Genomic DNA, 23,853 nt, shown 5'->3' on the forward strand with positions numbered 1-23,853 from the left:
GGAATAAACTTCATTTGGTAATATTGTTGTGAAAGATTACATATTTAACATATTTACTTTAACAAAATTTCAAATGACTATAAAGAAAAAAATTATTAGAAATTGCTCCCTTAGTATTGGATAGATCAAGGATAGTCTGTTACCTGCAAATAACGGGAAACTTATAAGTATCACCAAAAGACTGGTTTGTGTTGAGTGCACTGACATTATTGGGGGTGTACTGCACCCAGATGTTCAGTGTACATTCCTTGATATAATTATTGATCGCATTACATGTAAGAAAGTTAAAGATCTAGTAAAAAAGATATGAGTTAAAATTATTTCAAATAACCAGACATATATATTTTTAAAAATATTTTCACAAAAGGTCACTGAATAGTACAACTTAAATATACAAATCAATACTGCCACTATATTTTATGATACAGGCCTTTGTCTACAGTTGTCAAATACTAAAAACAAAAGTAATTCATACTTGGCAAATAAAGAACACTTTTCTGCAGCTAAATCAGTAAAATCAGTAATTGAGCCTGATTTCTATGTTGGCACATTTATGATATATGTAAAAACCCCAGAGATCCACTGTCTCCCCGGCCCCCTTTGAAATAACATCTCTTTTCATTAACCACTGATGAAAATTTCTCTGGTAGTTGTTAGAAGACTGTGCTGATGAAAGGTCATTTTTTCCAGCTTGTGTCTTTTTTTTTTCTTCTCCTGGTCTCATTAATACCTTTAAATAAGTCACATATTTCAAATAATTAAAGAAGAGTGAATCCTAGAACTCCCACAGCCACAATAGGAATGACATTTACATGCCTATTTCCCATGAACTGAATGGAAAATATAACACAGATACCAAGAGATTGCAAATGAAAGGAGAATGCACCTCGTCGGGAGAAACTCCGTGACGAACCGCAGAGCGGGACTCCTCCTCCTAGGGGAACAGCGAGAGGGCAAGTCCCCGTAGCAACCTGACGCAGGCCTTCAGCGCCAAGATGCCCGTGACCCCTGGGCTTTTGTGGAAAACACTGGCTGGGGAAGACCAGAAGGGAATCAGCAACACATATCAAAGATGGAAACAATTGCAATTGTTCTTCAGCACCGTTTCTGAGGAAAAATGCTTACTTGTCTCCTCTGCTTTCTTTGACCGCACTTAAGGCCTCTGAGTCATGGCTAATATCTCATAATGGTTCCAAAATCCAGCCATCATACTGAATGCTCCCTGACTTCAGTTTGATGTATTTGGTAAAGTCAGCTTAAGAGTTTCTACAAATATTAATGTGACCAGAGAGACCTCTGAAAGCATATGAAATTATTGTTTATATATTATATAAAGGATCACCTGCACACTGTGCAAAGTTTAAGGAAGCGTGCTCTGTAAGAAGCACAGCATTGTAACAGTCCCATATATTTCATTTCTGCCTGTGTGAGAAGTGTCTCCGGCTGGAAAATCTGTTACAGTGTAATGCATAACTGTGAAGGGGAAGGAGCACTGAGCTACATTTATTCCTACAGCACTCAAGTGGAACCATCATAAGAAAGCTAGAGGTCCTAACCTCCCATGCAGTATAAATGAGAAATGTACCATAATGCTTCCTGCTTGTGTTTTTGGTGTCCTGTGGCTTTAATATATATTTTGGGTTATAGGGCCCATATCTTAACATCGCTGACAAGACGTCTGGCATGGTCCTTTCATATTTTATGACTTATTGAACTAGGATTTCAAATTTGTTCAGCACATCAACATGCTAACTGAAGGGGCTGGGATTATTTTTCGTTTCATTTCACTGAGCTGTGCATAGTTTCAGAATGGTTTCGTGGACACAGGCATGAAAAGAGTTCTGGCTTTAAATTTGCACCCATCAGACCTGAAAACAAAACAATTAAAATTAAATTATTCCCCCAGTGCCTTAAAACTAAAGAGATGATTAAAAATAGTTTGTGAGGCAAGTAAGTATGGGGAAATCTGTTTACTGCACTAAGAGAACCTCAAAGGAATTCTTATGCGCTGTGTGCCTGAAGGGATGTATTTGAGGGACTCATTTTCTTTCTCTTAAGTTTAGGTCAGCCAACAAAAACTATTATAAAAAGAGCTTTTACAGAAATATAGGTGCTCAGGTGTATTTAGGGTTAGCACAGAGCTCAGAACAGTCAGTTGGTTTTTGTGGTTTTCTTAATGTACAGTCCATAAAAATGCTCTGACTGCTAATGACACTGCTATATAACCAACAGTTATTTTACTGTTTGATCTACACTCATACATATGTAGAATTTTGTGTTTATGGATATAACCTGTAAAAATCCCCTTGCCTCGGTATCCAAAATGTGATATCTGTATCTGTGGGAATACCACTCATTGGGAAGGAACTATCAGAACTTCTAGTGTTGTTTTTATTTTTAATTTAGAAAATACACAGATTGGCTGTGGTACGTTTACTCATTTTGTGTCTGAGAAATGTATTATTTAGTGTTAACTGAATTGACCATTACAATTTGTCCAAAGGTCATAATAAGCTTCTGGAAAGTGAACACACATCAAATATAGCAGAATATTGCAAAAACACAAGTGCAAATAGTAGGACCCAATCTTCTTCTACTACTAAGGCCCTAATCTAAAATCTTACTGTATAAGTCATATCATGAAGTAGAAATGATAATTAGGGCCTTACAGCTGATAGTAACTCAGGCATAACATCTACAAATATTGTTTGAAATGTGAAATTATATCTTTCTTCAATAGTGATGAAACTCTCTAAGCGTATTTTGTACATTTTCCATCCATACAAAACCAGATTTCTGAATTTGCTGACTCTATGATGACAGGTGGTTATCACTGGTATTCTTTCTAGTGGGTATAAATACAAGAAAAAGACATTTATTCCATTTCTTCAAGGTAAATATATTTTTAACCATGCATTAGAAAATAACTACCTTTAAGAGGAAGCTAATTTTCTTTCTAGATTGGTGATAAAGTGCATTTAAATGTTTTCACTGAAATAATATTTTGTTGCTATATATAATAAGTTGTATTACATATTATGATAGATTGAATTGTTTTCCCCAGAAAGATATGGACATCCTAATCCCCAGTATCTGTGAATGTGATCTTGTTTGGAAATAAGATCTTTGCTGACGACCAAGTTAAGATAAAGTCATTAGTGTGGACCATACTCCAATATGACTGATGTACTCATATAAAGGGGGAAATTTGGACACAGAGAGGTACAGAGGGAAGATGAGCTTAAGATACACAGAAAACACCATCTACAAGTCAATTTATGCCTGATGCTACCAGAAGCAAGGAGAGAGATATGAACAGATTCTTCCTCACAGCCCTCAGAACAAACCCAACCTGCTCATACTTTGATCTGACAACCAGCCTCCAGATTGTGAAACAATACATTTCTGTTGTTTAAACCACCTTGTTTGTGGTACTTTGATACAACAGCCTTAGGAAAATAACACACATATAAAAATGCATATATGCATATGTTATAAAAAACTTAGAGGCATAATTTTCCAAGCTATTAGATTTCTTTGAAATAAAAAGTTTGATGGATTTTGAATCATTTGCTAATTATGCAGAAACAATACTTTTAGACTATCTTGCAAGAATAATTTACAGTTTCAGAAAAGATGAAAACCGAGTAGCTGAATTACAGTAAGGATCTTGCATGGGATTGAAATATAATAATTTTACTTCTGTCTGTGCAGACAATGATATACTTTTTCTATTTGGATTTAAGCTGAACTTCACGAGCTATTCAGGAAACACAAATCTAAACTACAATGAGATACCACTTCACACCTGTTAGAGTGGTTATTATCAACAAAACAAGTAATAACAAATGTTGGAGAAGTTGTGGAGAAAAAGGAACCCTTGTTCACTGCTGGGGGGAATGTAAACTGGTACAACCACTATGGAAAACAGAATGGAGGCTCCTCAAAAAATTAAGAATAGAGTTACCATATGACCCAGCCACCTCTCTTCTGGGCATGTACTTGAAAAATATGAAAACATTTATTCGCAAAGACATATGCACCTTTATGTTCACTGCAGCATTATTCATGGTGACCAAAACATGGAAACAACCAAAGTGTCCTTTGATAGATGATTGGATAAAGAAGATGTAGTTCATACATACAATGGAACGCTACTCAGCCATAACAAAAGATGAAATACTACTATTTGCAACAACATGGATGGATCTTGAGAATATCATGCTAAGCAAAATAAGTCAGACAGAAAAAGTTAAGAACCATATGCTTTAACTCATATGTGGACAATGTAATATATGGATTATGTATCATATAATTTTATATTTGAAACATACAATTTTATTCACCAATGTCACCCCAATAAATTAATAAAAATTTTAAAAATTAAAGATATCTCTGTGAGAAAGCTGTTTCTCCAATGGAAACAAATACCACCAAATATTGAAATAATTTCAAATTAGCATCTTTGACTTTCTGAACTGCAAAGGGTTAAATTAAGATCAAATACTTCTTATTAAAAGTTGTTCTAAAAGGCTTTTAAAACTGCTTTTAAAATGACCTCTTTTTAATCTCTTAAAAAATTCTATGAGGTTGTAATATCATTACTGCCATCTTATAAAAGAGGAAATTAAGATACAGAGCTCTTAGTTGTGTAAGCCTACCCAGAATGTGGCAGAGTGGGAGTCCCTCCCAGCTGGTCTGGCCCTGGATCAGGGCACCATCCTATCAGTAGGGTAAACTCATGCACCACTTAATGACCTTTCCGTCAGTGATGGACGCATTTACAACGTGGTCCCATAAGATCACAGTAGAGCTGAAAAATTATTGCCTGGTGACTTCCCAACCACAGTTTACATCATAGCTAGCAAGGCATCACTGCACCTGCGGGCTCATTCTATGGAAACTAATGCCCTAGGTTAGAAAAGCCTGCGGGTTCTCATCAGGCCCCACCCGCTTCCACAGATGTCTCCCCTTCATAAACCAGTGTTAGGACTGGACTGAGCCTTGTGGTTATTGAGATGGCAAGACGCCCTTCTGCAATAACCATAGGAAACTTTGAAGAAAAATATTTATATTACTTACAGGTCCTGGAGCATTCACAAGCGCCAGAAGCCGCAGAGCAAGGGGGTGCGTAGAGCTGAGCCCAGCGCGCACATCTGGGCCTCGGCTCCTGCTTTCATGGAGGTGGGGGTGTGGGTGGGGCCTAGAGATCCCGGCTCGCTCTTCATTGGTGAATTTACAACCGGAGACTGGACTTTATTTATCTATCTATATCTATCTATCTATCTATCTATTATCTATCTATCTATCTATCTATCTATCTATCTATCTATCTATCTATCTATCTATCTATCTATCTATCTATCATCTATCTATCTATCTATCATCATCTATCTATCTATCATCTATCTATCTATCTATCTATCTATCATCTATCTATCTATCTATCTATCTATCTATCTATCATCTATCTATCTATCATCTATCTATCTATCTATCTATCTATCTATCTATCTATCTATCTATCTATCATCTATCTATCATCTATCTATCATCTATCTATCAATCTATCTATCTATCTATCTATCTATCTATCTATCTATCTATCTATCATCTATCTATCATCTATCTATCTATCTATCTATCTATCATCTATCATCTATCTATCTTCTATCTATCATCTATCTATCTATCTATCTATCTATCTATCTATCTATCTATCTATCTATCTATCTATCTATCATCTATCATCTATCTATCTATCATCTATCATCTATCTATCTATCATCTATCTATCTATCTATCTATCTATCATCTATCTATCTATCTATCATCTATCTATCTATCTATCTATCTATCTATCTATCTATCATCTATCTATCTATCATCTATCTATCTATCTATCTATCTGTCTATCTATCTATCTATCTATCTATCTATCTATCTATCTATCTATCTATCATCTATCTATCTATCTTCTATCTATCATCTATCTATCTATCTATCTATCTATCTATCTATCTATCTATCTATCTATCTATCTATCATCTATCTATCATCTATCTATCTATCTATCTATCTATCTATCTATCTATCTATCTATCTATCTATCTATCATCTATCATCTATCTATCTATCTTCTATCTATCATCTATCTATCTATCTATCTATCTATCTATCTATCTATCTATCTATCTATCTATCTATCATCTATCTATCTATCTATCTATCATCTATCTATCTATCATCTATCTATCTATCTATCATCTATCTATCTATCTATCTATCTATCTATCTATCATCATCTATCATCTATCTATCATCTATCTATCTATCATCTATCATCTATCTAATCTATCTATCTATCTATATCTATCTATCATCTATCCATCCATCCATCCATCCATCCATCCATCCATCCATCCATCCATCCATCCATTCATTGTGTGTATTTCTTTTTTATTCTTTTTATTGTTCAAAATATTACAGATGCCCCTTTTTCTCCCCACTGACCGCTTCCACCCCTTCCACCCCCCTGCCCCAGGCCTTCACCACACTATTGTCTGTGTCCTTGGTTTCTGCATACATGCATATAGATTCTTTGGTTAATCTCTCTCCCTCCCCATCCTCTTCCCCCTGAGATTCCTCAGTCTGAAGCACGGGAAGAGAAAAGTACTAGCAGCCGAAATAAATGGTGGAAATCAACCCAGATCTCTGCAAGAAAGGAGCTGCAGTGGGGGGGGCAGCGGGGCTCCTACCCCTGCTGAGCTGGACGCTGTGTGTCCCAGGCAGCCAGCCTGGACCTGGACGCCTGGCACTCGGAGCTTCAACCAGGCACCTGCATCACAAAAGGAAAAGTGACCCTCAGGGCTCACCCTGCGATTGCTCACGTGTTCCTGGTGATGCGGGTGTGCACAAGCCGACCGTGCTGCCAGTGGTGTAAAAGTCTTGCACATGCAATGGCAGTATTGGGCTGTGCCATCTGGGTTTGTGCAAGTGCAGGCCATGGTATTCCCAGGAAGACAAAGTCCCCTAAGGACATGTGTCGCAGGACGTATCCCTGTCTTTAACTGGGGCATGGCTATAATGTGTTCAATTAGTTTGAGCTAAATTATATATTTTTTTGACTATTAATAGATGAAATGTTTTAAATTACTTTAATATCATCTGAATCTCACCCTTTAGTCTTTTAAATGTATTTCTATGATGTACATACTATATCAGGGCGGAAGTATATGTAAGTCACCTATGTCTGGGAAACCAGCTACTAAAGCGTCCCTAACTGGAAGGGGCAAATCTATCACAGCACTTTAATTCACAACACCTTTTTCTCCATTTTTGTTTTCCGTTTCCATTCTTCTGTGTTTCTGCTTTTGTTGTGTTCTCATTAATTACCTAAGGCAGGGGTGGGAACAGCCCTGCCAAGGCAACCACAGACGAGACTCAAAATTCAATAAATCTAGGGCCTTTTTTCACAGCTAACTTTTAAGTTGATAATTTTGTATGGCCTGAGAATGATGTTATAAATATCCAAATGGCCCTTGGCAGAAAAAGGGTTCCCCACCCCTGACCTAAGGGAAAAAATGCATTTCAAGATATTCACTATGATAACATAAATGTAAATATTTGTATAAATACATAAAATAGAAGTGCACAATATTATATATATTAAAAGAAAACAGTTTGATATACTTAAATAAAATGTAGTGAAAATATGTCTATCTCTTAAAATATCAAATGCTTGAAGGGTTAGTATTATGCAACATTTTCACAGTTACATATAAAGAAAATTTTAAGTTCCTTTCTTTACCTTGATATCCCATTGTGAAGCATTCCTTGAAATAATTTCTATTACTAGTCCATGCAGTTTAATTTTATTCTTGGCTTTATTGATGTGCACATTTACTGTACAAAATGCTGTGTCTTTATGCTAAAACATCTTAGGTTAAGTAGCACTCACACTGGTAAGAATCTACTGTAGAAAAACAGTATCTACTAAATATGTTAAGAGAAATGTTTTTAAAGCCTGAGTTTTTATTTCTGTTATTTGTGGTATACAGAAAACTGGATCAAAGGAATGGTCCACGGTATGTGGCCAGAAAGCTCTACTACTGAAGTCAATGACAGAGGTTTTTTTGCTTGTTTGTTAGTTTGTTTATATATATAAATAAAGTTTTAAATTTTCACACTATTACTCTTTTTGTAAGGTCTGCAAATAATTAGTGTCCTTTACATGACTCAGTAATCCTATTAGAAAACAGGTACCCATTACTTATATGGAGAAATGATAGAAATTCTCAAATAATTTTATAGATGGCATTTCTCTTTTAGCTTCTTTCCTTCTAGCTCAATCTTTCTTTTTTGCAACTCCATGCTCTCCAACCCTACACTATATTTAAAAAGAAGCTATTACTTGACTTCCAGACACATAAGAAGGCATATCCTTTCTTGGCTTAGAAGGCAAAGAGGAAAGGATATTTCTTCCTGAAAATTTTTAGCTATGATAAGAGTTTCTACTACTATAGTTTAATCGGTTGCATAGCTGCTAACAGTGAAATGGGAATATTTATTAGAAGGGAGATAGCAACAAGTCTCACAGCATCTTTACACCTGAATTCCCTGGGCCTTTAACTTGGCTACAAAAAATGTGTTTCATTGCCAGTGAGCACTTCCTACTGGCAAGCCACAAGTATTATGTAACTGCATTATTCACTGGTACATAAAGCCTTTTATATTATTTAGATTATTTAATATTGTATTCAAATCATACATGCTTTAAGACTGGATGATCTAGAGAGCATTGTCATAAAATTAAATTAATATCAATTTGCCAAGTAGAGAATCAGACTGGGAGAAATGGATTTAGTTGGAGGTATTAGCTATAGAGTCAGAATTGATCTGTTCAATAAGTCTTTTAATGATTTTAGAAAAAGTTTAGTAAGAAATTTGTGACAATATTTGTATATTGTTTCAAAAATAATGTGAATAATCCTCATATGATGTCTACTCTGATCACTCTAAGATTTCTCTCCTCATCATCTCTTTATTATATCCTAATTGTCTTTCCCCCCCATTGACCCCCTCCACCCTGCATCCACCCCTCCCCCAGGCCTTCCCCAGACCAGTGTCTGTGTCCGTGGGTTATGCTTATAAACATGTAATTCTTTGATTAATCTCTCCCCACCCACTCCCCCACCCCCGCCTTCCCTCTGAGATCCCTCAGTCTGTTCCCTGCGTCTGGCTCTCTGGATTTATTTTGTTCATCAGTTCATTTTGTTTATTACATTCCACATATAAGTGAGCTTGTCTTTCTGTGACTGGATTATTTCACTTAGCAAAATACTCTCCAGTTCCCTCTATGCTGTCCCACTTTTCTTATAAATAATAGGTAACACTTATGGAAATTTTAGATTTGACTATCTAATAATTTATCATGTACATAGTTCTGTGTCTGTTTCACAGCTCGAGTGCAAATTATGAAAGGACATCGACCTTTGTTTTGTCACTAATTTAAGCCAAGGGCCTAATGGGGGACCCTACACTCACTAAGAATCCCTCAATGAATATTTGTAGGTGTCACAGCTTGCTTTAATCAGTTTCTGACTTGGATTTTGTAGTTTTTCTAGATAATAGCATTTATAGAGCGCTTGATGTATATCAGTCACTGCTCTACACCTTTCAAAAGATCGATTTATGCAGTTAAAATTTAAAAAACGTTAAAGATAGGTGTGATTACTATTCATGTTTTACCAATAGAGAAATCATGGTATAGAGGGAGTTGTGGGCTGCTAAATGTTTAATAATGTTTGTTTCGTATATTGCAAAACAAACAAAAAAGACCCTGATTTGTAATGTTGGCCATTTTCTAAAGTGCAAACACTTCTGCCGTAGCTGATTTCAAGCTACAAATGTGGTATCAACTGGCTCACAGAATCTAAATGCTTCACAATCAGCTCACACACTCTGATATTAGCTAGCGCCAATGCTCCACTCTAAAAAGTTGCTACATATAAATGAGGCAGGATTGCCTAGCTAGAAGTGGTATATCTAGGCTACATAGTTAGGCAAATTCCTCATGCCTGATGGATCCAAAGTCTGGTGAAGGTTTTGAGTGTGTTCTCAATTGCAGCAATTAGCAAAATACCTATCTAATTATTTTATGAATATTTTTCTCTAAAACACTCCCTTTTCCTTTGCATGCAGTTGTCACCCCTGATTATGATAGTTACTAAAGTAGGACTGCTATTTTAATTATTAATATTTTACTGTATTGCATCTGTCTATAATTAGCATAGTCATTCCATTACACTTTTTTTTTTCCCCTTTGAAAATATTGCTCTACTTAGCACTAATATTTTGAGGGTTGGGAGAGCTATCAATCTTGAAAGATGTATTGAATTCATCCATTTCAAATCCCTAAGCACATATTGCAGCAGAATAAAGTAAGCATTTGAAGATTTGAATCAAAATATAAATAGAAGATAGTCGACAGAATCTCTGGGGTGAGAAGATGGAGGACATTTGAATCATATCACCAGATGTTCAGTCTCTACTGTGAATTCAAAAAAGAAAAAAGAATGTTAATTGAAAATGTTGAGGTCATCATACGTTTTAAAAATACAATTCAGAACTTCATCTCATAAGCAAATGCAACTCTGAAATTAAAAATGTATTAAACCTAAAAAACACTGCAAGAAAAAAAAAAAAGTGTAATAGCCTGATAGTTTTGACTTACAAAAGAACCTAACCTGTATGGAATTGACTTTTTATTCTTTGATTTTACATGGCAGGTTTCCATTATTTAGTATTTCAACTGGAGGTGCAATAACCAATCCAGGTATCAAAAATCTAATTATCCCATTTTAGTGTGTTGTGGTTCCTACGATCCAACACTTTAACGGTTAGACAGAGAGAGGGTTCGATATGAAATCCTTCTTTTTGAATCAGTTTCAGGTGGTTCTATTACCAGAACTGTTGAAGCAAAGGCATTAATTATACATTTCCATTATTATAGAGCCAATATCAGCAGTCGCTAAGGCATAATTTCTTTAGGAGGCAATGCAACCTGTTCTCTGATCAGGTTTTGTTTCCCACAGGGAGACATCAGTCTTAAATTACCCAGCAAGCAGGCAGGAGAATGGAAGCAAACAATAAGCACTTCCCATGGGGAGAATGCATGAGGATCAGACTCGCAGGGTCCCGTTAAATAAATAAAATTCTATACCTCTGTCGGTTATTTTCATTCACATGCAATTATATGCACACAGATTACACAGATGAGATGTTCAGCATATTTATGAATTTTATTTAATTCCCATTTGTAATTTCACTTTAGACAAAGTAATTTTACTTATCTTTTCAGGATCGTTAATGTTTCTTTTCATTTTTCTGGAGAACAAAATGTAGGTCAAGGTGATTATTGCATAATAATAGTTTTCCTCATTAAACAGCTGTTTAATGAAAATAAGTGAAACAGCAGACTGAGTTTTGTCTTCAAAATATTCTGTATTTAACTTTATGAATTTACAACTCACTGTAGTAAAAAGTAGCTCTGTTAACTCATCAGTCTAATGAAGAGGAAATAAAAGTACAGGGTAAAGTTCTAAAAATAATGCTGGAAAAAAATCTAGATGAGGTTGGGTATACTGAGGACCTTTTAGATACAGCACCAACAGCATGTTCCATGGGGAAAAAATGATAAGCTGGACTTCATTAAAATTTAAAACGCCTGCTTTTTTAATGACCCTGTCAAGAGAATTAGAAAACAGGTAACAGTCTGGGAGAAAATGTTTGTAAAAGACATACCTGATAAACAACTGCTGTCCACAATCCGCAATTTAAAAAGAAGACTTAAAACAAATACATACAACAAAATATATACTACATAAGAACTCTCAACAATAAGAAAATGAACCAGCTGACCAAAAAATGGACAAAAGACATGGACACCTCACTAAGAAGATACAGCGATGGCAGATAAGCATGTGAAAAGATGCTCCACATGAGATGTCGTTACCCAACTGAAGATTAAAACAACCTATCTATCAGAATGGCCAAAATCCAAAACGCTGATAACACCAAATGCTGGTGAGGATATGAAGCCACAGACACTGTCATAATCCTATTATCTAGCAACTGAGCTCCTTGGTATTTACCCAGCTGAGTAAAACTTAGGTTTGTCAAAGAGCCTGTACACAGATGTTTGTATCAGCTTTGCCCATAATTGCCAAAACTTGGAAGCAACCAAGATGTCCTTCAGTTGGTGAATGGATGTTACTAAGTGAAAGAAGCCATTCTTAAAAGGCTACATATTGGATGATTCTAACTGTATTATGTTCTGGAAAATGTAAAACAATGGAGATGGTAAAACCATCAGTTTTTGCCAGGGGTTAGGGGAGAGGAAGGAAGGCTAGGCAGAGCACAGATAACTTTTAGGACAGTGAGACTATTCTACATGATACTATAAATGTAGATACATGACATTATACATTTCTCCAAACCTGTAAAATGTACACCACCAAGAATGAACCACAGCATAAGCTATGGGCATTTTGTGATATTGATGTGTCCTATGGGTTCATCAGTTGTATCAAGGGTACTACTCTGGTGGGAGATGTTGATAGAGAGGCTGTGTGTGCATGTGTGCACCTGTGCCTGCAGGGTGCATATGGGAACTCTGAGCACCTTATGCTCAATGTTGCTGTGAAGTCTATTTAAAAGGGAAAACAAATACAGGGTAGGGTTTGCACTAATAAGCCACCACGACACTACAACACTGCCGTAACTACCAGGAATGTAACTACCTGGAAACACTATCTGACCCACCAGCAAGATGAAAGCAGAAATGCAACTTGATTAACATGGGCACTTTACCTATATAGAAAATATCAAGCTCTCTATCATAGTCTTATTACAGAAACAAGCTGAAGATGTGAATCTCTGGTCTCTAAGCCCATAGTTGATACTAAAGCATAATAAGCTTTTCCTAAAATATGCAAACGGAGTCCTAAGTTTATCTGCGATGCAACTCTGGATGTTTAACCTCTTAGAAGATCTCATTGTGCCACCTTCGCAAACACGGCACTTTCAGTAGTAAAGCCTTCCTCGGTGTGACTGCCGGTCAGGGCAGTTGGATAAGTAATTCCCTGAGAGCCTCCAACTGTTATTCCGCTCATCAACAAATGGTCAGAGAAGATATAAAACTCTAAAATATGAACATAAGGCTTCAAGTGGCAGGCCATTTTAAGAGAGCATTTAAGAGAGGCTGATTTGTGTCCTAGGCCACGAGTCTCACTATAAACTTACTTCCACTTGGCACTGTCCCAACCTACAGACCAGGGTAGACAGCAAATCTCCACTGCCAAGATGAAATTAATAAAATACTGGGAAATGTGAATACTCCTCACCCATGAGAACCTGGTACCACTGTACCCGCAGGCCTGGTAGTTTACACCTCAGAGCAAAACAAACAAACACTAGCTCCCAAAGTATCAGTCACCAAAAAAGATCCATTTTTTGCCCACACTTCTCATTCCATGTGCAAAGCCATTGGCAGGAGGGACATTCGTAAGCCTAGTCACTTAGTCTCCAGACTGAAGGAAGAGTTATTATGACACAGGCTCCCCCATCTGTTCAACGGGAAAGGGCAAGGTGCGTAAAGGTGTTCTCTTTCCTGCCCTTTCTTCCCCATGATGAGCGTATAACTTGCGATCACGTTTCATTGACTAAAGCAAGTTACACAGACACTCATAACATCAAAGCAGGTGGGCAACTGCAATTCTGCCAAGTATGCAGAAATCAGAGGACTGAAAATATTGGATAAATAGCACTAATGACTTCCACAGAAACCATCGTATGACGTGACTCTGGACACAAAAGGTGGCTAAGCTCATAGTTTATCTGCTTTTCGTACAACACCCACACGTAGGCCACCTCCAGGACATTCCTTGCTTTCTCGGACCTGGACATACGTTCCCTCTTACCCTACCTCTAAAGTTCTTCTCTGACACTCCGATCGTATGACTAATATCTTCCTCTACAGCCTCAGAGTATCAGCACTGCCATTACTTTCCTTCCCTTCTTCCCTTCTCCCCTTCCCTCTTGCCCTTGTCTAAAACCTTGCCCTACTACGCACACGCAACTTCCTTCAAAGGCCACCCCAAGCTACCTATAAGGCAGAGTTAGTAGGGTTACAGCAAGAGTGCTTTACGTGGGTTACACATGGACACTGGCCACCTAGGCTGACAGCCCACCCATAAAATGAACAATGAAATATGTAAAGATACAAAAGTGAGTGAACATTTATTGAATGCCCAGCGCATACCATGAACTTTGCTGAGAATCAACCAAAAAGTGAACATGCCCTTCAGGAAGAGAAACCATTGTCAGGCTTTATCAGTTACAGACGGGATTGACTCAGGATATTTTTGGGGGTACCCAAAAATCCCTTCCTGCCGAATGTTTCTAGCAGAGTCATTTTCATTGGGCTCATCTCATTTACACAGTGTAGCGTCTGAGAACCTAATTTAGTGTCTCACTATTTAGGCAGAGATCCCTGTATAGAATCCAAGACTCCTGAGTCCCAGGGAGGCGCAGTTTCCATTACATCTGCAGCTGTAGGAATAAAAGAGAACAGTAAGTGCTACTTGATTTTCCTGATTTCAAATATCCAGTGAAGATGAATTCGATTGCTGCACCTGCCTGTTGTTTTGTCCTTCCGTTTCCTACCTCCCTTGTGAATTGGCCCACAGACACAACACCTATTTAAAATGATTGGATCTTGAAAAAATGCAAATTGATATTTCATACCCCATAGGTTCTTCTGCAATGGTAATATCTGTGGTATATGCACATTGCAAATGAAATCATTTTTTAAGCTAGCACAGAGCCTGCCTAATAAAATCCCTTATGAAACCCCACTGTGTCTGCTCGGTGGAAGCTTTTCACAGTGTAACGTTTAAGCTTTGAAAAAGCAACTGAACAAATGTGATTGATTATCATTTCACTTGCCAGAGTCTACACTGAAATTAAAGAAAGTAAAAGCTCTTTGATGAAAGTGATATAACCACCTGCAATATTAAACCAATAAAGTATGTGCTTGGCTGTTTGTGAACTGTCTTGACCCAGCTGTATAAAGGAGCCTTCTAGAAGGTAGGCGCCTTGTTTAGTAACTGATCAATCTTTCCTAACTGTGGCAAAGTGGTAAAAAGCATTCCAAATTGACTAAAAGGTCAAAACACTCTGAAAGAATTCCATCACTGGAGCAGATACGAAGTTAGCCACACTTGTGATACGCAGAACAAATGAAAAAAAAAAAAAAAATGCAGCCTTATTAGTATGTGCTTGGGAGACAGTCTAAGAATTATTAACTCATTAAAAACAAGTTCCCACCTCTTCAAAACTAGATTTGATTGAGCATTAATTTGTTTTTCTGCTTGTCTAAATATTAGCCAATGCCCTGATGGGTTTGAGCTGAAACACTTCTCTGTAAATAGTGTGCCATCTATAAATATCCCACTTTTACTTAAAGTCTCCACAGAATCCATTTTAAATGGCTACAGATAATATTTGTGCTTACCCCTTTGTTTAAAAAAAGTAAACACAACCCTTGGAATTAAGTGTACCAAAGAAGCAAGTCTGACCTTGGGTGGACCTGTTCAATAGATCTGTTCCCTTTGGCGGGGAAGATTTCAGCAGCAGCAAACACAAGGTACTCTAGAGTAGCTGCTGTCAACATCCGTCTTCTATTTATAGGTTACCAGGAATTTTCTGGGATGATGAAGAATATTAAGAACAGCATGTAGCCGTGGCTACGAAGACGTATTGAATGGGTGACAATTAAAGGACATGACTTCATTAAGCAGGAGGACAACAACTTTGTCCTAGACAGAGCGACTGGGTAAGGAACAGGATGGACACACTGAAATGTGGATAGAAGTCAATAACGGGTTATCAAACCATGGGTGTAACTCAGGGAATTGGTTACCAGGCACGAAAAATATTTCTTATTGTCTGGGAATCATGGAAGAAGTTTAAATCAGTGCTAGAACAGCGGACAAATCCTGATTTACTTCCTCCTTGGGGCTGGGTTCAGCTTGGGCCTAGGTGTGGTGGCTTAGAAGGCCTCACACAGTGTACAGACGTTGTAGCGGGCCTCGAGGTAAACCTGTAGCACAGAAGAATTGGATTTATTTCATTTATGGTAGAATTCTTCACCCTTGTGTGTGTGTGAAATTTTTCTCTTGAAATTGCTTTATGCAACCACTATTCATTGTTTGTTTGGACACTCCAAATTAGGACAAGACTTGATTTTATGTAAATAAATTTATCTTTTTGAACAAAAAAATTTTCATCAACAGCATGAATAATAAAGCCAAGTATCTTTCATGTGAGTAAATATTAAAAAAATTATGAGAGAGAGAAATGGAGCAATAGAAAGAGGGAAATAAAAATAGGTTAAGCCTAATAATATTCTGGGAACATTACTGAATTATTTTAAAGCAAAAGACAAAAATGTTTTAATTAATGACTACATTATCATAAAATATAGAGGGAGTCACTAAGATGGCAAATTTTCTTGACAACAAATCCTGGTAACTGCAATAAAATACTTCTTTGCTATATAATTGCACAATAAATATCTAGAATTCTACCTGGAATTTGTGGGACACTAGCTATAATTTTGTCTTCCACCTTAATGGTATTATAGAAATGTAGACATTCCCTTATTATGATAAAAATATGGCAAAATAGACAGTAAATTAAAGTTAAAGTCTTTCTTTAAGAATTATTTATGCATTTATGGAATAAATATTCAAAAATAAATGCAAAATATTGATTCCTCAGGTTGGCATGTTTTCAGCCATAGTTTCTGAGTTTTTCTTCAGATGTGTGTGTATTCACAGAATTGGCACTCCTGGTGTGCCTTTCCCGTCAGATGCCGGTCGGTCAGTGACAACGTTGCCCTACACATGAGCACCCCCTGCTGACACATTCTGGAGACCCATTCCTGTTATTGTAAAGACGATTGATCTGAAGCACCCTTCCCACCCATGGTTTAGCTATGTGCTTGCATAGGTGATGTGGACTGACACGGTACACATAGTGACAGACAGAGCGTCATCTCAAGGACTTAGCTCGAGGCGCTCTGTCGACATTTGTCTCATATTTTAAAATAGCAAACAAAGTGACAAAAATGAAATATTTCCCTGTGCTTAACATTTTTTAAAAAACAAGTAGATTCATTTATAGCTGTATTAGTTTCCTATTGCTACTGTAACAAGTGACCACAAATATAGTGAATAAAAAGATTACAAATTTATTATCTTATAGTCCCGGTAGGTCAAAAGTCTGAAGGGACACAGTGGACTAAGTTCAAGGTGCTGACATGACAGGGCAGCACCCTTTCTGGTGGCTGTGGGGGAGACTCTGTTACTTCGCTGTTTCTAGTGTCTAGATGATGCCCCAATTCCTTAGCTCACAACTCTCTTTCTCTACTTTCAAAACAAGCCTCATGGCATCCCTCCATACGTTTCTGCCACAGACACATCTCCTTCTGACTCTCCCTTCCACCTCCACTACCATCTTTAAAGTCTTTTGTTATTACACTATTTCTACCCTGATAATCAGGATAATGTCCCTGTTTTAAGGTCAGCTAACTAGCAATGCTCATCTCCCTTTGCCATGTACCCTAACATATTTAGAAATTCTGGGGATTAGGACATTTTTTGGGAGGGGGCTGGGAATCATCTACTTCTCACAGCAACCAATAATCTATTAAATATGAAAATATCATCTAGTTAGAAACTTAGAAAAATACATATTTTCAGATTAATGTCTCAAAAATATTGCCACATGTATACTATTTGCTCAAACAAACAATAGTAACAAAGTTTCTTAATGTATATATTTTCTTCACATTGGAATGTACAAAAATAAAAACTGTTATGTTGGAGAGTGAATAAAGCTTTAAAGTAAAAAAAAAGTTGAATTAGAAACCCTATCTTATTATAAAATGTTCAAGATTTTTAAGATAAAAATACAGTTAGGGAATTTTATTTCATTGCAATACCAATCAAACAAACTTTAAAATATTACATAAAAGTAAAACAATAACTTTGTTTCCTTAACTGCAATTCCTTTTCAAAATTTTGTGGTTGGGCAATATGGAATCTTGGTAAAGAATACAAGTTTATTAACAAGATTTTAAAAAAATTCCTGCTTCACAATTTTCTAGGGGTGCTACCTCACTCAAGTCCTAAATCTTTCTTGGTGCTCAGATATTGCATCTGTCAAATGGAGACAATAATTAATAATAATAATAATAATACTAAATCTATCTCAAAAAATTGGTGTGAGAATAAAATAAAATAATCCATCAAAAGTAACTTCCACTGGGTGAAACACCTAGTAGGAAATCAGTGGCAAAAAAAAAAAAAAAAAAAATCATCTTTAACACAAAACAATCTCTATTCTGAGGTAACAAAAGCAGTTCTCATCTTTAACAATGCACCAGTTTAAAGTTTGCAATATGAGGAGCATGAATTCCTTCAAATCTCTTTCAAAGAAAGAACATGAATTTTAAGTCTATAACACATCAGTTTGGTTGGTAGACATCAATCAACCAATTTCATTAAGATTTTAGGACTATTAGTCTTTCTTCTTTTCTAAACCATTAAAGTGAAAAAATAAAAATAGTTTATGGATCAAAACCAATTAATTGTACCCTGGCATGCACAAAGTTCAGGACACAGTTGTTTTAGCTAAATAGTCAGGGTCAGAAAATTTAATGTGAATTCTTTCAGACCCAAAGAGTCATATCTTAAATGCAATTTATTTATTTATTTATTTTTAGAAAACAACAGAACACTCACACAAGGTAATGACTGGTTCATTTTCCTAAATGCTTGTTCTGCCCTTCTTATTTTTAAGAGAGAGGGACATACGAAGAAACGTAACTCTGACAACTTTAAGACTTAATTGCATGCCTCTAATGGGCACTGTAAGAAATGTTTTTAAAAAGTGAACAAAACCAGGGAATAGACTGACCCTTTCCTAAAGCATCACCCTAATGGAGTGGGGATATTTTAAATAAGCAATTAATTACATTTTATAAATAAAAACATCTATGCTAAGATTCCTGAGAAAACATGGAGGGTAGAGTACCTTAGAGAATGAGAATCGGGGTCTCTTTCAGGGGAGAGCTATCAGGCCATACAAGTCCAGCAGGGAGGGCGGCAGGCACTGACAGGGAAGGGTGGAAAATCACATGTTCGAGGGAGGAAAAGTAAAATTTGGGGGGACTGAATAATTACAGTGAGTGGTGTCAAGTTGGAATGAGGCAAGCTTTGGAATAAATAGTACATCAAAGACTTCAATTTCTGGTCTAGCAAAGAAGGAGCTGAGAAGCTGTCGCTCCACTCTAACAAATAAATGCTGAATTGGCTGAAAAATCAACCACTCTTCTTAGACCTGCCAGAGAAGTGAGGTCAAGGGGCAAAATGCTGGGCAGTTTGGAGAGAGAAGCAGATACAAAGACCCCCGCTTACCAGAGCAGAAATCCTCCTCTACCCGAACCCATACCAAGGGAGGAAACCTGAACTGTAATTGATGAGTCACTGGAGGTCCATGTGGATGAATCTGAGACATAAAACCTCCACACAGCCTCCGCTGTAGGAGGACACTCACACTTTGAGGGGTTTTACTTCCAGGAAACACTGCCAAGTTCTCATAGTGAACATCAGAGAAAAATCGCTTTTGTTTTCTGGAAGGACAAGAAAAAGAACCATTTTGAAATTTACCAGAACATGATGTTCTTCTTAACAAGGTCTGCTCTCAGACTAAATACGTCAACAGTGTCTAACCTACTGGGATTTTGGGGGGAGCCTAACTCACCTGGGGGAAATGAAACACCTAATTCTAGTCTACCTGTGAAGGTCAGAGCCCAGGGGCAGAGACTCACTAAAAGACTGAGACCTAATCATAGGACTATAGCACCTTTTACCCCCCAGCCCCACACCCAAGCTCACCACCACATCACTAAAGCACTAGTTACAGCAGTTCCTTTTACCCAGTACATCACGTCTACCTTTCAACAGAAAAATATAAGGATGATAAAAGGCAAAAAACATAGTTTGAAGAGATAGAGCAAACATCAGAACGAGACCCAGATATGGCAGGGGTGTTAAAATGATCATGCCATGAATTTAAAACAACTAATTGCTAAGAGCTTTCACTAGGCTGTGTTCCCCAGAGAGAAACAAAGAGAAGTGTATTATAGGAATTGGCTTACACAATTAAGGAAGCCAAAATGTACCAACATCAGCCACCAGAAAAACCAGGAAACCCAGTGGTTGTAATTCAGTCCAAGTTCGAAGGCCTGAGAACCAGAGGAGTCATGTAAGTCCCAGTTTGAGTCCAATGGCCTGAGAATTGGGGGTCCAATGGGATAAATCTTGTTCTGAGTCCAAAGGCCCAAGAACCAGAATGGCATTGTCTAAGAGCAGAAAAAGATGGATGTCTCAGCTCAAGCAAAAAGCAAATTCTCTCTTCCTCCACCTTTTTGTTCTACTGAAAGCCTCAACTGATTGGATTGGCGAGAAGAAAAAGTCACTGCACCAATTCTAATACTAATCTTTCCCTTCAACACCTCACAGACACACCCAGGCAATGTTTTACCAGTTAACTAGGCATTCCCAGCCAGTCAATTTTAAAATTAAACATCACAGAGTTCTAATGGAAGAAGTAGACAACATAAAAGAGCATATGAAATAATGTAAGCAGAGAGATGGAAACTTTTAGAGAGAATGAAAAAGAAATGCTAGAGATAAACAACAGCAACACTGTAACAGAAATGCCTTTGATGGGCTCATTAGACTGGATATGGCTGAATAAAGGATCTCTGAGCTTGAGAATATGTTAATAGAAATTTCCAAAACTGTTTATTTGGATTAAAAATTACAATGTAGGTTTTTCAATATTTATTCTTGAGTATAGAGAAATCATTGCATAGAGAAATCATTGGTAATCTTTAGAAAACATTTCTTTCAAATAACAAGCATGTTACTTTATTGTAGGCTTTAATGCAAGTTCTTAAAACATTTTAAAACCTTCATAAGAAACCATTTTTTACAAGTGTTAAACAATATGCTACTTTTAATCACCTACCTATACATTTCAATACAGCAATTCAAGATCAAGTAGCTCATTTAATATATCACTTTTTTTTTTTTCAGACTAAGTGTAGAAAAGAAAAGATGCCAAGAGATATAACTTTTCTTTATGTTAGGGGGAGAAATAAGCCTGTGAACCTAAGATACCTAAAATGATATTATTTATAGAAGCTAGAATATGAAAGGAAATAACAGGAGATGTCAAAATTGATTGAGACACTCAAACTTGACAGCTCTGAAACATGCAGGTTGAATACCTGCCACAATTTGTGAATGATTCTCTATCTTCTTAAACTGTATGGTTTAGCTAGCATTGTGATAGAAATGGATGAGCGAAGCCAAGAAATTACAATCCATATACTTGTTTCATTTTACTCCTATGTTATTCTGCAATAAAAATTTTTAAAAAAACACTGGAAAAGTACTTATTGAAGTTGATTGATATTTTTATCTTTAGTGACTATTTTTTATGTTACATATACAGAATTTCAAAATGTAAGCACTTTTAAAGAGCTTACTATTTTTTACTGAGGTGCTCACTTCCAACTTAAGTAATCTATTTTTGAATATACATATGTATATATATTTTTATTTATCTGTTACTATACATTTACTTGTATTCTCTCTCCGTGTGTGTATAACAATTCAATGTATGGCAATGAAAAATCTGTGGCAGCTTTAGTGAATAAGACCGGCTGAATTGCCAAATGCTCTAAATAACCAGGCAAGAAAATAGTCAATGAATATTGTCCAAGTTAAATGCACAGAAGACAGTTAGGGTCTCTTGGCTAATAAAGGGTAACACAGGCTAATTAAAGCTTGCTGATGGGGATGTTTGCAAGAGTCAGGATAAAATTAGAATGGAAATGAAATTACTTGATTTTAGTTAAATTAAAACAAGATAAATGGCAAACTAGGGAGACTTTTCTACTAATGTAGAGAAAGTCTTTTTAGTCTAAAGATCCAAACTCCCCTCATCCCCACCCAACATTTATAGTCTTTAAACACTCACACACACAACACATACAAAGAATCTCAACTATAGAAAGATTTAACTATTGTTATTTGAGTTAAAATACTGTTCTAGAATATTCAACTCTATTTTTTTTAATTTTAATTGATATTTTCTCATAAAGTAATGCCAACAATTACACACTTCTAGAGACTGAACATCTTAATGGTGTTCTCTTTTCATTGTAAATATTAAGGCCACAATGATACCTTTGTTTAAAAACCATACATTTTATTGAATAAAATTTATAAATTACAAATCCCCAAACAATTTTTCCAAAAGAAACAGTAACTCTAAGTAAAATGTACAGAACATTTATCATTTAACTTCCAAGGACAACAAATAATATAATATCCTCCTTTCTTCACAGATATTTTTCAGAGTGAGGAGAAAGTGAAATCATGACTTGAAAGTAATTTTGTGAACGTACAGTGACGTTCCCATAATATCGAGAGGTTAAGAAATGAATTCAAGATGTATTTAATATTTTAAAATATTAATTCTTAAACATTAGTAATTGGGCCAATGATACTTAAACATCAAGTTTAATGATTCTGTCCGACGACCACCATCAGGACCACCAATAAAATGTCCTGATCCAATCACTGTCCAAGAATATCACTGGCCTGCTCTACTTAATAGAAAACAGGGGGAAAAGCTGATAAGTTGATAAAGAGAAACACTATAGTACTTTCCTTTAGGGATAATGTACACTTTCTATTTGCATGAAAAATACATCCTTACTTTGGCATTTGTTTATCAGTCTGTCTTCTCATAATAGCAGTTCTGCTAGCCCAATCACGCCCAACCCACACGCCCCAACTTGGGCGCCTTCCCTGATTGATTCTGTCATTCTGTTCCCTACCTTTTCACGCTTGAACGCCACTAGTCCCCTTGCACGAGGCAGCGAACTGCTGCCCAATGATTGCAACCTTAGGGCCAGTTATAGTGCTTGGCAAATACTAAACTCTCCAAGGTCTTTTGAATAAATGAAAAAAAATAATGTATCAACATGATACCTCCAGATTGTATAGTATTTGCTGGAAACAATTTATGAGTAAAATGAACTCTCTTTATATAAATTGCATTTAAATATTTCAATGTATTCTAAAGGATAGCCAAATTGTCAGTATCATCTGTCAGAAAAGTTAAAAAGAAAAACTTATATGAGAGGAAGTTTGCTGAAACTAAATATGTGAGAGATACCTAGAAACATTTGTGCGATGAGAGAACTACTAGCTTTTTGTTTTACATAAAAGTTAAGTTTCACTTTGTTTTTTAAAACTCACTGACCTAGATTTGGAAATGCCAGGGTATAGTAGAAAGAGCATGTTATTTGCAACCAGTTGACCGATTTTGAATTTCAGGTTTGCTATTTTGTTGTTGTGTGACCACGGGGAAGTTCCATACACTCTGACGCTCAGTCACCTTGGTGGGCAAACTCGTATCTGATTAGCAATGTTTTAAATGAGAAAATGTCCCAGCACAGTGCTCACATTTAGAAGGCAGTTCGCAATAGTTGGTCTCCCTATTAAGCTGTCAAACCCGACTTTCCCTCAGAAGATAATCCATTCATTTATTTAATTTTCAGAAGTCAAATGTGAGATGAAATCACAATCCAACAAAGGGTTAAGCAAAGACGGGGGATTTAGTAACACCTCTCCCACTTAA

The sequence above is a fragment of the Miniopterus natalensis genome, chromosome 4, assembly GCF_054644295.1.
Source record: "Miniopterus natalensis isolate mMinNat1 chromosome 4, mMinNat1.hap1, whole genome shotgun sequence".
NCBI classification, from domain to species: domain Eukaryota; kingdom Metazoa; phylum Chordata; class Mammalia; order Chiroptera; family Miniopteridae; genus Miniopterus; species Miniopterus natalensis.